The 17,052-nt window shown below is 43.9% G+C and overlaps 1 protein-coding gene across 4 annotated transcripts in view; it reads right to left on the bottom strand.

Moving 5' to 3' along the window:
• Positions 1–17,052, bottom strand: part of cep350 (centrosomal protein 350) — a 223,134-nt gene that overhangs the window by 90,076 nt on the left and 116,006 nt on the right. The window lies entirely within an intron of this gene.

Raw genomic sequence — 17,052 nt, 5'->3', positions numbered from 1 at the left:
AATGGCAGTTACTAAGACAGCACCTGAAAAAGTTGAAGGTTTTTATTCAGGATATACAATGCTGGTTCAGTGGCAAAGCAACAACTACTTGCATTTATCTAGCAGCTTTAACGTCCCAAGGTACTTCACAGGTTTTAAGGAGAGCATTTAAAGGAGAAGAGCGAGGCGGAGGCACAGGGGTCTGGGAAACCAATTCCAGAACTTAGGACCTGTGCAGCTAAAGGCATGGCCGCCAATGGTGGACCAAAGGAAGTCATGACATATTGGAAGAGTACAGAGCTCTCGGAGGGTTGCAGGCTTGGAGGAGGTTAGAGATGGAGGTAAGGCCATGAATGGATTTGAAAACAAGGAGGAGAAATTTAACACGGAAGGGTTGCCAGATGGGGAGCCAATACAGGTCAGCGAGCACAGGTGGTGATGAAGGCATGGTCCTGCATGGAACTCCAATACTGGACACTACAGGGTTGTTTTGAACTGAACTCGTGAGCAGGAAACCTGCAGAATCAGGTAAAACATCAGTTATGCATCCTGCCCAAAGCTGACTTCAATGGAGTTTTAGCCAGTCCTGCAGCAAGGATGCATTCAACCTTAAGGCAGCCAACATTTAAAGTTCAAGCAATAGTCCTGCAAAAAAGCCATTTGTAAGGGACAACTGTTGGAAATTGGACAAGCTTCACAACCCAGGATCCTCAGACTTTGTAACTCAGCTTGTGGAAAAAAAAAACAAGCTGGGAATTGATATGAAACACAGGCACAATTGAGGGACTTCATGAATATACTAGTCAAGAGATAGCTGATGCAATCAGACAACACACTGGTATGCGTCTATCCAGGTTTAAGTGACTTATCTCACAGGACAGACAGATGTGGAGATCTATGGCAGTCAACCTTCTGGGAATAAGATGACACCAACAAATGAACAAAGTGACTTATCTAAACCACTGAACTCCTGTAGCCAAACTGTAAATAGTACTTAAATAAAAACAGAAAGCGCTGGAAATACTCAGGTCAAACAGCATCTGTGGACAGAGAAGCAGAGTTAACGTTTCAGGTTTGTGACCTGTCATCCTTTCATTAGAACTGGCCAGTTCTGATGAAAGGTCACAGACCTGAAACTTTAACTCTCTTTCTCGCTCCACAGATGCTGCCTGACCTGCTGAGTATTTCCAGCACTTTGTTTTTATTTCAGATTTCCAGCATCTACAGTATTTTGTTTTTATTATTAGGTAAATAGCACTTACAATCTAACAAACTGTGGCCTGGGGGAACACTCACATCCCTTGGAAATGCTAATCCCAAAAACCGTTAGGGCGAAACTCAATCACCAATCTGATGATGTTGATAAGCCAGAATCTTCCTCAGCGATACACCTTCATATGTTCATGGGCTATTCATGAACCCAAATGTGGAATTGTTGCAGAAGATTGAAGAAGTTCATTGTCAGGGGTGTGATTTTTATACTTTCAGAAATGTGTGTTTACGGACAAGACTTACAAGGAACTGCGGCAGAATTGATCATCCACACAGATGGGAACACACTCCTCAGTGATCGACAGGGTGAGTGCAGTTTGGAAATTAAGGGAGTGTATGAGAGTGCTGATTTAACTTGAAGGGAGCAGGGTACTGATGTTGGTATATTATTGGTGATACAACAAACTTAAAAGAATACCGAGTGTACTGAGCTGTGAGCCTTGACCATTTTCCCCACCCAGAAGGGTTCAGGTCAGATGTTAGAGTTAAGAGTATAAAAAGTGAAGTGCAAGGTACAAAACCAGCACTGCACATGGTCCCGTCGGTTTCCCAACAGGCTGATACAGTTAAAATTTCCCATTACATCTCCTGTTGAATGTCTAGTGTTGCCAGGTTGCCACCAGTGGTGCAGGGTTGACCTGACGGCAACTTTCTCTGGGATCAGGGAACTAGCATGTTCAGTGCATTGCTCAATACTAACATGCTCCACTTCTTGTGTTCTATCTAATCCTAGGGGGACTTGAAGGGCAATGGACAGACAAGTGGCAAGATGTTCTCTGTGTTGAGACAAACCAGTCAATAAACAGATCTTTAAAACATGATCACTGAGACCAGTCAGCCTCTGAAAGAGGTTAACGCTTCCAGGGAAGAGCCTTTATCAAAGCAGGTGGTCAGTCAGAGCTGGACCATGATGCTCCTTCAACACTCGACAAGGGCTGTAAAGTATCTTCGGCTGCACTCAGGTTGTTTGATTCTGTTACATTTCTGATTTACATTCGGGCAAACAAGGCATCAACGTTGCTGCAAAGCAATTTCAGTACCTTATGAAGCCTTTGGCCAACCAGTGATTATGCACTGTAGTCCTGTGACTCACTGCAGGGAAAAGCCAATGCTGGTTCATGTCCACAATGCAGTCTAAAGCCACATAAAGGATTGGATTTCAGGATGGCTCATTTCATAGCAAGCTCCACCCTCTACATTAGCAAGAATGGCCAGGCCAACACTACTCTGTACATTTGCGACCAGAGAAGTACCTTAAGAGTGACAGGGTTTAAATGAGTACACAAGAGCGATAGAGTTTAAATCAGCACCAGGAGAGGGACGGGGTATAAACCAGAAAAATAGGCAGAAAATCGCATCACATTTAAAAGGTGCCTGGATGTACACCTCAAGTGCCGTAACCTGCAGGGCTATGGACCAAATGCTGCGAAGTAGGATTAAAGGCTGAGTGGCTCTTTTGTTCAACTAGTGCAGGCACAATGGGCCAACTGGCCTCTTTCTGTGCTGTAAAGGTTCTTAGATTCTAAGAGCACGACGGGGGTTTAAATCAGCACCAGGAGAGCGACAGGGGTTTAAATCAGCACCAGATGTCATGAAAACATGCTTTATGTCAAATCATGATTTTTAATCCACCAGCTAGAAAGCCAAATTGAATTATTAAAAAGACTAAGGGTGACTTGAGCTCGCAGCTAAAGATGACTATCCCACATTGCATCACTGTGCCTTCCACATTCCAATCCATTGAAATGGAGACACTATGTCTGCAAAGACCCATCAAGGACAATGACCTGGGGAATATGAGTGAACCACATATCCTGCCCCCATTAGCAAGGCATAAAGGCAATCAACAAATGTATCCAACTGATGGCGACAAACCACTAAATCTAATCGTGTGGACAATGGGACCCTAGCTGAATGGGGATTTCCAGGCCTGAACTTATCAAGCTATAATGGGAATGTCTTAAAACCAATCACTTGAACAATGGATCCTAGCTGTGAGAGGGGAATTACAAGACATGAACTGATTAAGTTGCAAGGGGGAATACACTATCGTTTGAATCACTGGATGATGGTCATGTCATAGAGTCATAGAGTTATACAGCACAGCAACAGGTTCTTCGGCCCACCATGTCCATGCCGGCCATCAAGGCTACCTATTTCTAATCCCATATTCCTGCACTTGGCCCGTAGCCTTGTATGCTATGGCATTTCAAGTGCTCATCTAAATACTTCTTAAATGTTGTGAGGGTTCCTGCCTCTACCGCCCCTTCAGGCAGTGTGTTCCAGATTCCAACCACCCTCTGGGTGAAAATATTTTCCCTCAAATCCCCTCTAAACCTCCTGCCCCTTACCTTAAATCTATGCCCCCTGATTATTGACACCTCCGCTAAGGGAAAAAGTTTCTTCCTATCTATTGCCCCCCCTTATAATTTTGTATACCTCAATCAGGTCCCCCCTCAGCCTTCTCTGCTCTAAGGAAAACAACCCTAGTCGATCCAGTCTCTCTTCATAGCTGACAGACCCACCCTTCGTGTGTTTAACATTGATTTCTCTGCAGTAAGGAGACAAGCAGCTGAGATGCTGACTAGATTAGACCCGATTGGGGTCCCTCCTTCCTCCCTCTCTCTCCACCCCACCTTGCAAGCTTCGAAACCAGTTTGCTGCCCGTGACCACTCAGGCATACCCCTGCTGCAGACACAGACTCCTTGAAGGAAATCAACACTGCACTACTGTCTCCAGGAGTACAGCCAGATCAACCAGCTATATATTTTTTTAAATCGGAAGCATCATGATCACTGAGGGAAAGTCGTAAGACCACCAAGTTCAGTCTGAAGCCAGCTGAATCATCAACCTCCACAAACAGTATACCCCTTTTATTTCTCTGGACTCTAATTTGACCAACCGATCCTTCCCCAACTCTGTAATCTATTTGTGTGCGTGAGAACTTTGAGTGTGTGTGGGGTGTGTGAAAGTAGAGTGCATTTTATCATTTTACTTAAATTTGTTTAAGTATAATAAAGCTAACCTCTTCCTTTGTTAAACTCAAGAAAACCTGTCCGATTGTTTCTTTTATGATCACAGCTTGTAAACAGTTGAAGACTCACTGAATTAGCAAGTATATCCTTTTCAAAAGAGAAGTAAACCTGTTGCAGTCAAACAAGGAGAGAAAAGAGGGGAACCATTCAACCCCTCCTCATCTGATCATAACACAGGAGAGTGATGAGGTTTCAATCAGTACCACGAGAATGACGGCATTTAGAGCAGTATGAGAAGAATTGAAGCCAGACTTCCTGAATTAAGAATATTTCCTTATCATGGGCTAATGGGAAGATTCTTGGTAGTGTAGATGAACAGAGAGATCTTGGTGTCCAGGTGCATAAATCCCTGAAGGTTCCTACCCAGGTTAATAGGGCTGTTAAGAAGGCATATGGTGTGTTAGCTTTTATTAGTAGGGGGATCGAGTTTCGGAGCCACGAGGTCATGCTGCAGCTGTACAAAACTCTGGTGCGGCCGCACCTGGAGTATTGCGTGCAGTTCTGGTCACCGCATTATAGGAAGGATGTGGAAGCTATGGAAAGGGTGCAGAGGAGATTTACTAGGATGTTGCCTGGTATGGAGGGAAGGTCTTACGAGGAAAGGCTGAGGGACTTGAGGTTGTTTTCGTTGGAGAGAAGGAGGAGGAGAGGTGACTTAATAGAGACATATAAGATAATCAGAGGGTTAGATAGGGTGGATAGTGAGAGTCTTTTTCCTCGGTGATGGCAAACACGAGGGGACATAGCTTTAAGTAGAGGGGTGATAGATATAGGACAGATGTCAGAGGTAGTTTCTTTACTCAGAGAGTAGTAGGGGCGTGAAACGCCCTGCCTGCAGCAGTAGTGGACTCGCCAACTTTAAGGGCATTTAAGTGGTCATTGGATGGACATATGGATGAAAATGGAATAGTGTAGGTCAGATGGTTTCACAGATCGGCGCAACATCAAGGGCCGAAGGGCCTGTACTGCGCTGAAATGTTCTAATTCTAATAATTCTAACCATTTGAAAGCAGAATGATAATGCGCAGTAATGTGCTTCTGCCATTAGGGGACACTACTGAACTACAGAGGTAAAGTACTAACAAGTGCTGCAGCAGTTTTGCTGATTTCATGGGACTGATGTCCTCAATCATGGAACTGGAGCATTTATATAAAACATTAGGATTGGTGACTACATGATCAGCTTCTCTTGTGATGGTGAATCAGCCTCATTCGACACGTTTCTCTACATATAGCAACTAGTCAAACATTTAAAATCACTTGTACTGAACAAGACACGACAGTCTCAAAACTCACTTGGTTATGTTTCTTTACACAACAGACTTGCAGCATTAATATTAACTACCAACAGCAGTGGCCATTCATAATCAGAGAATCTTACAGCACAAAAAAGGCCATTTGGCCCATGCTGCCTGTGTCAGCTCTTTAAATGAGCTATCAATTTGGTGTCGCTCCTTTCAGGCAGTGTATTCCATATAGTAACAACTTGCTGAAGAAAAGATGCTCATTTCACTTTTGGCTCTTCTGTCAATTACCTTAAATCTAATACAAAAGCAAAATACTGCAGATGCTGGAAATCTGAAATAAAAACTGGGGGAGGGTGGCCAAAAGAACCTCCTCCAGACACCTTTTGTTTCATTACTTGTCCCGTTTCCACTCTGTGTCCTGCACCACCAACTCTTGTCATTTAATCTCTTCTGTCTTCCACCCTAGCACAGACCTTCCCTTTATGGTTTTTCCACCCGCCCTCCTTTCACTTGCTCAAAATCTTTTACATTTCTAACGTTTCCCAGTTCTGATGAAAGGCCACAGACCTGAAATGTTAACTGTTTCTCTCTCCACTGAGCTGTCCGACCTGCTGAGTATTTCCAGCATTTTCTGTTTTCATACCTTAAATCTGTGTTCTCTGATTACCGACCCTTCTACCAGGGGATTTATATTAAAATATGTATTAAAGCACAAATCCTTAAAGCACGTTATAGCATACTTGTTAGCTCCACAGGGTTCTGTTTATTCAGTAGGGTGATGGTTAAATATTAACTAAACATCCCAAAAACAGGAGTGAAAATGCTACAATTGATTTGAATTCCCTGGAGATCAGGAAGCACAAAAATTTGACGCAATCTCACAACCTGGATCCTTCCAGCTCAGCCTGCAGAAAAACCAGGGAAAGGTTTGTGCAACAATTACAACTCATACAAACAGCAGAGTGCGCAAAACCAAGCTCACCGAGGAACTAGAAACTAATACCAACATTCACCTGCTTCTGCTGCATGTTCTCCTCCAAGCATATCCAGCTACATAAAGCATGGGCAGATAAAGCATGGACTCTGGAAACCCTGGTATAAAATACACGCATTTTTTTGGATTGGGGGTTGATGGAACAGGTTTGCAGAGGGATGTACCCAGAATCTCAAGAACTCAATCCAGCTCTTGCATACATGCAGAGCAGCAGGTTCAGGTTTTCAAGCAGTTTCCAGATCCCAGTGCAGTATTCAGTTTTTGCTGAATGATATGATCATTTGGAAAATCAACATGAAACCAGAAAACTGATCTGTACCTATGGGAAGCACAGCAAGATTCATTTCAGAGATGGCTCAGAGACTGGGCCAATATGTGCAAATAGACTTCATTCTCAAACTGCGAGCTCAGACTTTTTGCGCAAGTCTCTAATCCTCCCAGTTCTTTTCCCACAGTTTTCATGTCTGTGTACCTGCCATTAACCGGCTCTGAAAATAATTATCGCCCCCACTCCAAAGAGCAGCTCCCTTTGCAGGGCTTGTTGTAATATGCAGTTCTAATACTGACTTAACCTGGAGCCCTCTCTCAAACAACTACACTTCCTACAACCCTGCTACAGCAATGCAAAAGCAATTTTGGTCATGATACAAATCAAACTATAGCTTTTACGTAGGTAGTTTGTACACAGTACTTTCCATTTTTCATGTGTTAAGAGCAGCTCTGGCCTCAACTGATCAGCAACCTACAGGAGGCAATCTCCATGTATATAGCTCCAAACAGAATCAGAATTCTTGTGGGTCGCTCAAGCTGCTGTTGAAGATGGTGCTCAACAAAAACCACGATTCTATTGACTCTCTAACAGGGACCTGGGTACAATAGATCCCTCAACCATCACTAAAACAGATTATCTTGTCATTATCGCAATGCTGCTTGTGGGATCTTGCTGTGCGAAAATTGGCTACCATCTTTCTTGCATTGCAACAGAGGCTACATTTCAAATGTACTTGTCATGGAATGGCTGCAGCATAGAAGTCAGCCATTCGACCAGTCAAGCCTGTGCAGACTCTGAGCAACTCACCTAGTTCCATTCCCCTGCCTTTTCCCCCGTAGCCCTGCAAATTTTTTATCTTCCAACAATTGCCCAATCCTCTTTTGAAGGCCTCGATTGAATCTGCCTCCAACACACACTCAGGCTGTGCATTCCAGATCCTAACCACTCAAATCAGTGTCATCTGGTTCCGGATCCTTCAGCCAATGGGAACATTTTCTCTCTATCTACTCTATCCAGACCTCATGGTTTTGAACACCTTTATCAAACCCCATCTTAATCTTCTCTTCTCCAAAGAGAACAGACCAGCTTCTCCAACCTATCCACATAACTGAAGTTCCTCATCTTGGGAACCATTCTCGTGAATACCTTAACGTCCTTCCGAAAGTGTGGTGCCCAGAACTGAACAATGGGGCCAAAGCAATATTTTATACAGGTTTATCATAACTTCCTTGTTCTTGTACTCTATACCCCTATTGACAAAGCCCAGGACACCTTATGCTTTATTAACCACTTTCTCAATCTGTCCTGCAAACTTCAATGATTTGAGCACATAATTTGGGCAGCACAGTGGCGCAGTGGTTAGCACCGCAGCCTCACAGCTCCAGCAACCCGGGTTCAGTTCTGGGTATTGCCTGTGCGGAGTTTGCAAGTTCTCCCTGTGACCGCGTGGGTTTCCGCCAGGTTCTCCGGTTTCCTCCCACAGCCAAAGACTTGCAGGTTGATAGGTAAATTGGCCATTGTAAATTGCCCCTAGCGTAGGTAGGAGGTAGGAGAATGATGGGGATGTGGTAGGGAATATGGGATTAATGTAGGATTAGTATAAATGGGTGGTTGTTGATCGGCACAGACTCGGTGGGCCAAAGGGCCTGTTTCAGTGCTGTATCTCTAAATAAATAAAACATAAATACCCCCAGGTCCCTCTGCTCCTGCACCCCCTTTAGAATTGTACCCTTAATTTATATAGTCTTCCGACCAAAATGTACCACTTAACATTTTTCTGCATTAAATTTCATCTGCCACTTATCTGCCCATTCTACCAGCCCAAGTCCTCGAAGTTTATTGCGATCCTCCTCACAGTTCGCAATATTTACAAGTTTTGTGTCAATTTCAAATTTTGAAATTGTGCCCTGTATAGTCAAATCTATTTCATTAATATACATCAAGAAAAGCAGGGTTCTTAGCACTGGCCCCTGGGGAACCCCACTATATACCTTTCTGCAGTCTGAAAAACATCCATTATCAGATACTCTGTTTTCTGTCACTCAGCCAACTTCATAGCCATGCTGCCACTGTCCCTTTTATTCTACGGGCTTCAGCTTTGTTGACAAGCCTGTTATGTGGCACCTTATCAAATGCGTTTTGGAAGTCCATATATACCACTCAACCGTATTACCCTCATCAACCCTTTGTGTTACTTCATTAAAATGCTCAAGCAAGTTAGTTAAACATGATCTGCCCTTTAATCTGTACTGGCTTCCCTTAATTAATCCACAATTGTCCAAACAACTGTTAATTTGGTCTGGAATTATCGTTTCTAAATGTTTGCCCACCACTGAGGTTAATCTGACTGGCCTGTAGTTGCTGGGCTTCTCCTTGCACTCTTTTTTGAACAAAGGTGTAACATTTGCAATTCTCCAGTCCTCTGGCACCACCCCAGTATCTAAGGAGGCTCGGAAGATTATGGCCAGTTCCTCTGCAATTTCCACCCTGGCTTCTTTCAGTATCGTTGGGTGCATGTCGTCCAGTTCTGGTGACCTATCAACTTTAAGTACAGCCAGCCTATCTAGTATCTCCTCTACCAATTTTTAGCCCATCCAGTGTCTCAACTACCTCCTCTTTCACCATGACTTGGGCAGCATCATCATCTTAAGTAAAGACAGATGCAAAGTACTCATTTAGTACCTCAGCCATGTCCCCTGACTCCGTGCATAAATCCCCTTTTAGGTCCCGAATCAGCCCACACCTACTTTTACAACCCTTTTGCTAGTTAAATGCCTATAGAAGTCTTTTAGGTTCACTTTTATGTTAGCTGCTAGTGTCCTCTCATACTGTCTTTTTGTTTTTTCACTTCCCCTCTGAACCTTCTATAATCAACCTGGTTCTCAATTGTATTCTCCACCCGACATGTGTCATGTGCACCCTATTCCTGCTTCATCTTAGTCTCTCTATCTCTTGCGTCATCCAGGGAACTCTGGATTTGTTTGCCCTACCTGCCCCCCTCATGGGAATGTACCTTGACTGTGCCTCTTTAAAGGTAGCCCATTGTTCAGTTACAGTGGAGCCTGCCAATCTTTGATTCCAATTTATTTGGGCCCGATCCTCACTCTTTTGAAGTTGGGCCTCCCCCAACTAATTTTTATTCTGGATTGTTACTGTCCTTTCCATGGCCAACCTAAATCTGTTGATGTCCCCTAAATGTTCCCCTACTGACATTTGATTTATTTGACCCACCTCATCCCCCAGAACGAGATCCAGCAATGCCTCCTTCCTCGTTGGACTGCAAATATATTGATGTCAAAAACTCTCCTGAAGACACTTTAGAAACTCTTACCCTTCTGCTCTTTACACTTTTACTATGCCATTCTATATTCAGATAATTAAAGCCCCCCATTATAACTACTCTATCATTCTTGCACCTCTGTGCAATTTCCTTGCAAATCTGTTCCTTTATACCTTCCCCACCAGTTGGTGGCCTATAGAATACACCCAGCTATGTAATTGTACCTCTTTACTTTCTTAGCTCTAATCTAACAGATTCTGTCTTTGACCATTTGGCCATGAGATGTTTCGGACGTCCTGAGGTTGTAAAAGGCGCATAAATATTAGTTCTTTCTTACTTATTGCAAAAGGATAAGGGGTAGCATGGCACTGAAAGTCAGCGGGTCTCTGGACAAGCACCATGCCAGTGGCAGCCTGTCAACAGAGAAACGCCAATTTTAGAGGCATCTGAGAAGCCAGTCGTGGAATCAGGCATGGTGATTGCACTAGCGTCTGCTTCCCTCTCCAAGACACTTTCTAAAAAGAATTTAAAATAGCAACTATACAGAGATACTAGCAACACCAGCAGTGTTACAGGGTATTGTCGATTCATATAATTTCCCAACATTTCTGGTTGAGGTGAACAGCAAGGATACCAGGGATGAGACACTTCAACTCAACTGCGAAGCTGAGATTGCTCTCCTTAGAGCGGCTAAGTTTCAGCGGAAATGTAATAAAGATGTGCAAAATCTTGAAGGGTTTTCACAGAGTAAGGAGAAATTATTGCCATTGGCAGGAGGGTCAGTAACCAAAGTGCACAGATTTAAGATAATTGGCAAAAAAGAACCAAAGGGGAGATAAGAAGAACTTTTTTTCTTTACGCAACAAGTTGTTGTGATCTGGAATGTACTGCCTGAAATGGTGGTGGAAGCAGATTTAACAGGAACTTGCAAAATGGAACTGAATACATACTTGAAAAAGAAAAATTTGCAGATCTATCCGGCAAGAGCAGGGAGTGGAGCTAATTGGATAGCTCTTCCAAAGAGCTGATAAAAGCATGATGGGCTAATTGGCCTCATTCTGTGGTATGTGGTTCTATGAACATTGACTGTCAAGGACTCTGCAAAACACTGAGTAGTTGTGGGAGAATTCCTCATAAATCATTCACTGGGTGAAAACACCAGGCCACACATCTGTTTACTGTAATTTGTGAATTATTGTCTAAGTGCAAATCCAGTCAACACCCAGTTTAAAATTCATCCTAGCCTGTTGCACATAAACTAAATGTAAATATTCAACAATTTCCAAACAAAACTTCACCAGGACTTTGCACTATCAGCACAGTTTGATCCCACATCAAACAGCAAATTCAAGCACACAAGCACCTTTCATTGCTATGCATCATGCGTGCAGCAAAGTAATGCCAGGGAGTCCGTCCCCATACATCTTTCCAGCAAGGTTGGCATTTTGAACGTCAGCAGTTCAGCATTCTTAGAAAACAACTCGACACTGGGGGAAAACACTTGAAAGACTAAGGCATGCTGTAGTAATTTCAGTTTGCTTGGCACTGCAGTAAACTAATTGCAGCAAAGTGTCTTAATTTGGTCTGAAGGGTCGGGCTACTCACAAGACTAGGGCCCTACCAAATTCACAGGTGTGATAAATTGTCATTTGACTGTGAAATCTCAGGTACTAAATGAAATTGGCCATCTTGCAAACTTTGTGTGTTTTATTCATGAACACAAGACTCACCTCGCCGATGCTAGACATGTTGCAAACATCACACGTTTTAGCGACTGATACAAGGCTCACCTCGCTGATTGCTGGGAATTTAATGAACTTCACATGTTTTAGCGATAGACACAAGGCTAAACTTGCTGGTTGGTAGATGAGGGAGGGCTTTCGTTGCAGTTTTGAGAGAAGCAGTTTCAAGTATTAGCAGACCAGTGAGAATGCCAGAATTAGCAAATCAAAAGCGGCCACAACCACTACTGCAGCACATCAAGTGAAAGAACTTGGCTTCTGAATTCTGCAAGCCAATGGTAATACACTGTTTTGTACAAGCTGCAAGGCTTCGTTAGATCACACATGGCGGGCAACGGTTCAGTGCCACAAGTCCAAAAGCCATCGCAGCAGAAATGGAGTGTCCGCCACCGCACTGCTGGAAAACGAACACGTTAAAAAAAAGCAATGATTTCATCTCTTTAAGGGAGCTCAGAAAACAGTCAGTTGATTACAATGGAACTTGTGGACACTTTTGCAAGAGCCAACATACCATTGGAAAAACTTGATCACGCAAAGCTGTGGTATTTATTCAGCGTAATGTACAAAATTTGCAAATGAACTACAACAGGACGACCTAATGAAGGTTTCTGATACACATTGTGAGATGAAGTCTCAGATTAATGCACCTGAGTCTTTTGTAATTATTTGCGATGAGCCCACCGATGAGAAAGACAACGATGCACTGCATGTTTTATTTGAATTTATGTCTGTTAAGGCCAAAGATGTACAGTTAGGAAAGCTAACAATGGTGTTCACAGACTGCGCCCACTTAGAAGCTGTTAATTACACCAGTTTCCCGAGCGATAATCAAAACAGTTTCAAAATATGGCGCAGATTTCAACGAAGTCTCCGCTTTCATTAGTGACAATGCAACTTACATGACAAAATCTTTCAAATCTCTGCTCCAAGGTGTAATGCCTAATGCTGTCCATATTACATGTAATGCACATCGAATTTCTCTTTCGGTGCGCTGTGGAAAAGCGAGTTTGGTAAACTCGACAAACTGGTCAGCTGCATTAAGGAGATCTTCAAACACTACCCTAGCTGTAAGCGTTGATTAGGACAACACATTGCAAATAGTGCTGAAATTGGGAAACAAAACAGCGCCCTTCCTCCAGAGCCAGTAGTTGTACGTTAGAATTCCTGGTTTCGGGCAGTTCAGTATTAGGCAGCTCACATGAAATACTCAGACTTTGTCTCAGAAAGGCGCACTCTGGACACCGAAAACACAGGCTTTAAAAAAACATTGTAACCCTTCTAAATGAGGTTCATCCTAATGAGGTTCAGTTTGTTGCCAAGAATGCTACATGCTTGATGGATTTAATCAGTTGGTTTGAATGTTGACACTGTTCTGGGCTGAAGCACAATCAAATGAACAGCACTCGGATGACACTGAAATAAATGCCTGTGCTCAACAGGTGTTTTCTTGCATGGCAAAGAATCTCAAACAATATTACTGCTACAGGGAAGAGTCAAGCGGTGAAGAAAAAGCAGCTCAAAGGTTTCAACAACCTTCTGCGGCGTTCCTGAAACCTGTGCACATCTTTGATCCTGCACAAATGCACCTGTTGACAGTGGATTTAAGCTCGTTTGATGTGATTCCTGGCTTTGACAAGAACTGTAGGCTGGAGATTCCTGTTTATAAAAGCATTGCAAAAGAAGCAGATTGTACTTGGCCGATGCTGCAGTTTTGGAACTCTGTGGAATGCAGAATCCTCTGCCTTGCAAGGCCAGCATGTCGCTGTCTGACAATTCCAGCAAACTCTGTGGACGCGGACAGACCTATGTCAAAACACTGACAGGTGTTCACAGCAAAGAGACAGGTTTCACAAAAATGTGCTGGGTTGAATGATGATCTTTTTAATCCACCAGCTGGAAACCTGAATATTAAACTGGTAGAGACGAAGCACTCAAACCTTGCAAGCTTCAAACTCTGCCTGCTGACCGTGACCACCGAGGCATATCGCCTGCTGCAGACTATAGTGTTCAGTGGTTTAACTGATCTGTGTTTGACTGTGTTCGGCAGTTTACCAATCAATGCTCACTGTACCTAATTATGTAAGCTTGAGATTGGTGCTAGCAGGTAGAGGGAGTTTTCCGGAAAGAACAGAGACTCCCTTGAAGGAGATCAGCCGCATTACTGCATCCTAGAGAACCAATGAATCAGTGTATACATCTTCAAATCAGAAACCTCAGAACCAAAGGAAAATCGCGCGACCACCGAATTCAGCCTGAAGCCAGCCGAGTCACTAACCTCCACAGACTGTATATCCCTTTTATTTCTCTCGACTCTAATTGGACCAAAATATTCTTCCCTACTCTGTAACCTATTTGTGTGTGTGTGTGTGTGTGTGTGTGTGTGTGAGAGAGAGAGAGAAAGTTGGAGCGTATTTTATTATTTTACTTAGACCTGTTTAAATACAATAAAGAACAAATAACAGTACAGCACAGGAACAGGCCATTCGGCCCTCCAAGCCTGCACCGATCTTGATGCCTGCCTAAACTAAAACCTTCTGCACTTCCGGGGTCCGTATCCCTCTATTCCCATCCTATTCATGTATTTGTCAAGATGCCTCTTAAACGTCTCTATGGTACCTGCTTCCACCACCTTCCCCCGGCAACAGGTTCCAGGCACTCACCACCCTCTGTGTAAAGAACTTGCCTCGCACATCCCCTCTAAACTTTGCTCCTCTCACGTCAAACCTATGTCCCCTAGTAACTGACTCTTCCACCCTGGGAAAAAGCTTCTGACAATCCACTCTGTCCATGCCGCTCATAACTTTGTAAACCTCTATCATGTCACCCCTCCACCTCCATCGTTCCAGTGAAAACAATCCGTTTATCCAACCTCTCCTCATAGCCAATGCCCTCCAGACCAGGCAACATCCTGGTAAACCTCTTCTGTACCCTCTCCAAAGCCTCCATGTCCTTCTGGTAGTGTGGCGACCAGAATTGTACGCAATATTCGAAGTGTGGCCTAACTAAAGTTCTGTACAGCTGCAGCATGACTTGCCAATTTTTATACTCTATGCCCCAACCGATGAAGGCAAGCATGCCATATGCCTTCTTGACTACCTTATCCACCTGCGTTGCCACTTTCAGTGACCTGTGGACCTGTATGCCCAGATCTCTCTGCCAGTCAATACTCCTAAGGGTTCTGCCATTTACTGTATAGTTCCCACCTGCATTAGACCTTCCAAAATGCATTACCTCACATTTGTCCGGATTAAACTCCATCTGCCATTTCTCCGCCCAAGTCTCCAACCGATCTATATCCTGCTGTATCCTCTGACAATCCTCATCACTGTCCGCAACGCCACCAACCTTTGTGTCGTCCGCAAACTTACTAATCAGATCAGCTACATTTTTCTCCAAATCATTTATATATATACTACAAACAGCAACGGTCCCAGCACTGATCCCTGCGGAACACCACTAGTCACATCCCTCCATTCAGAAACGCACCCTTCCACTGCTACCCTGTCTTCTATGACCGAGCCAGTTCTGTATCCATCTTGCCAGCTCCCCTCTGACCCCATGTGACTTCACCTTTTGTATCAGTCTGCCATGAGGGACCTTGTCAAAGGCTTTACTGAAGTTCATATAGATAACATCCACTGCCCTTCCTTCATCAATCATCTTCGTCACTTCCTCAAAAAACTCAATTAAATTAGTGAGACACGACCTCCCCTTCACAAAACCATGCTGCCTCTCGCTAATAAGTTTGTTTGTTTCCAAATGGGAGTAAATCCTGTCCCGAAGAATCCTCTCTAATAATTTCCCTACCACTGACGTAAGGCTCACCGGCCTATAATTTCCTGGATTATCCTTGCTACCCTTCTTAAACAAAGGAACAACATTGGCTATTCTCCAGTCCTCTGGGACCTCCCCTGTAGCCAATGAGGATGCAAAGATTTCTGTCAAGGCCCCAGCAATTTCTTCCCTTGCCTCCCTCAGTATTCTGGGGTAGATCCCATCAGGCCCTGGGGACTTATCTACCTTAAGACACCCAACACCTCCTCCTTTTTGATAATGAGATGACTGAGACTATCTACACTCCCTTCCTTAGGCTCATCATCCACCAAGTCCTTCTCCCTGGTGAATACTGATGCAAAGTACTCATTTAGTACCTCGCCCATTTCCTCTGGCTCCACACATAGATTCCCTTCTCTGTCCTTGATTGGGCCAACCCTTTCCCTGGTTACCCTCTTGCTCTTTATATATGTATAAAAAGCCTTGGGATTTTCCTTAATCCTGTTTGCCAATGACTTCTCATAACCCCTTTTAGCCCTCCTGACTCCTCGCTTAAGTTCCTTCCTACTGTCTTTATATTCCTCAAGGGATTCGTTTGTTCCCAGCCTTCCAGCCCTTACGAATGCTTCCTTTTTCTTTTTGACGAGGCTCACAATATCCCCCGTTATCCAAGGTTCCCAAAAACTTGCCAAACTTATCCTTCTTCCTTACAGGAACATGCTGGTCCTGTATTCTAATCAACTGACGTTTGAAAGACTCCCACATGTCAGATGTTGATTTACCCTCAAACAGCTGCCCCCAATCTAAATTCTTCAGTTCCTGCCTAATATTGTTATAATTTGCCTTCCCCCAATTTAGCACCTTCACCCGAGGACTACTCTTATCCTTATCCACAAATACCTTAAAACTTATGGAATTATGGCCACTGTTTCCGATATGCTCCCCTACTGAAACTTCGACCACCTGGCCGGGCTCATTCCCCAATAGCAGGTCCAGTACGGCCCCATCCCTAGTTGGACTATCTACGTATTGTTTCAAGAAGCCCTCCTGGATGCTCCTTACAAATTCTGCCCCATCCAAGCCCCTAGCACTAAGTTAGTCCCAGTCAATATAGGGGAAGTTAAAATCACCCACCACTACAACCCTGTTACCTTTACATCTTTCCAAAATCTGTCTACATATCTGCTCCTTTACCTCCCACTGGAAGTTGGGAGGCCTGTAGAAAACCCCCAACATTGTGATTGCACCCTTCCTATTCCTGAGCTCCACCCATATTGCCTCGCTGCATGACCCCTCCGAGGTGTCCTCCCACAGTACAGCTGTGATATTCTCCTTAACCAGTAATGCAACTCCCCCACCCCTTTTACATCCCCCTCTATCCCGCCTGAAGCTTCTAAATCCTGGAACATTTAGCTGCCAATCCAAGCTCTAAGTTTATCTGCCTTACCTGTTATACT

This window comes from Heterodontus francisci, chromosome 8 (assembly GCF_036365525.1).
Source record: "Heterodontus francisci isolate sHetFra1 chromosome 8, sHetFra1.hap1, whole genome shotgun sequence".
Lineage (NCBI taxonomy): Eukaryota > Metazoa > Chordata > Chondrichthyes > Heterodontiformes > Heterodontidae > Heterodontus > Heterodontus francisci.
Note: the sequence above shows the minus strand (reverse complement) of the source record. Positions and strands in the feature narration are given on the sequence as shown.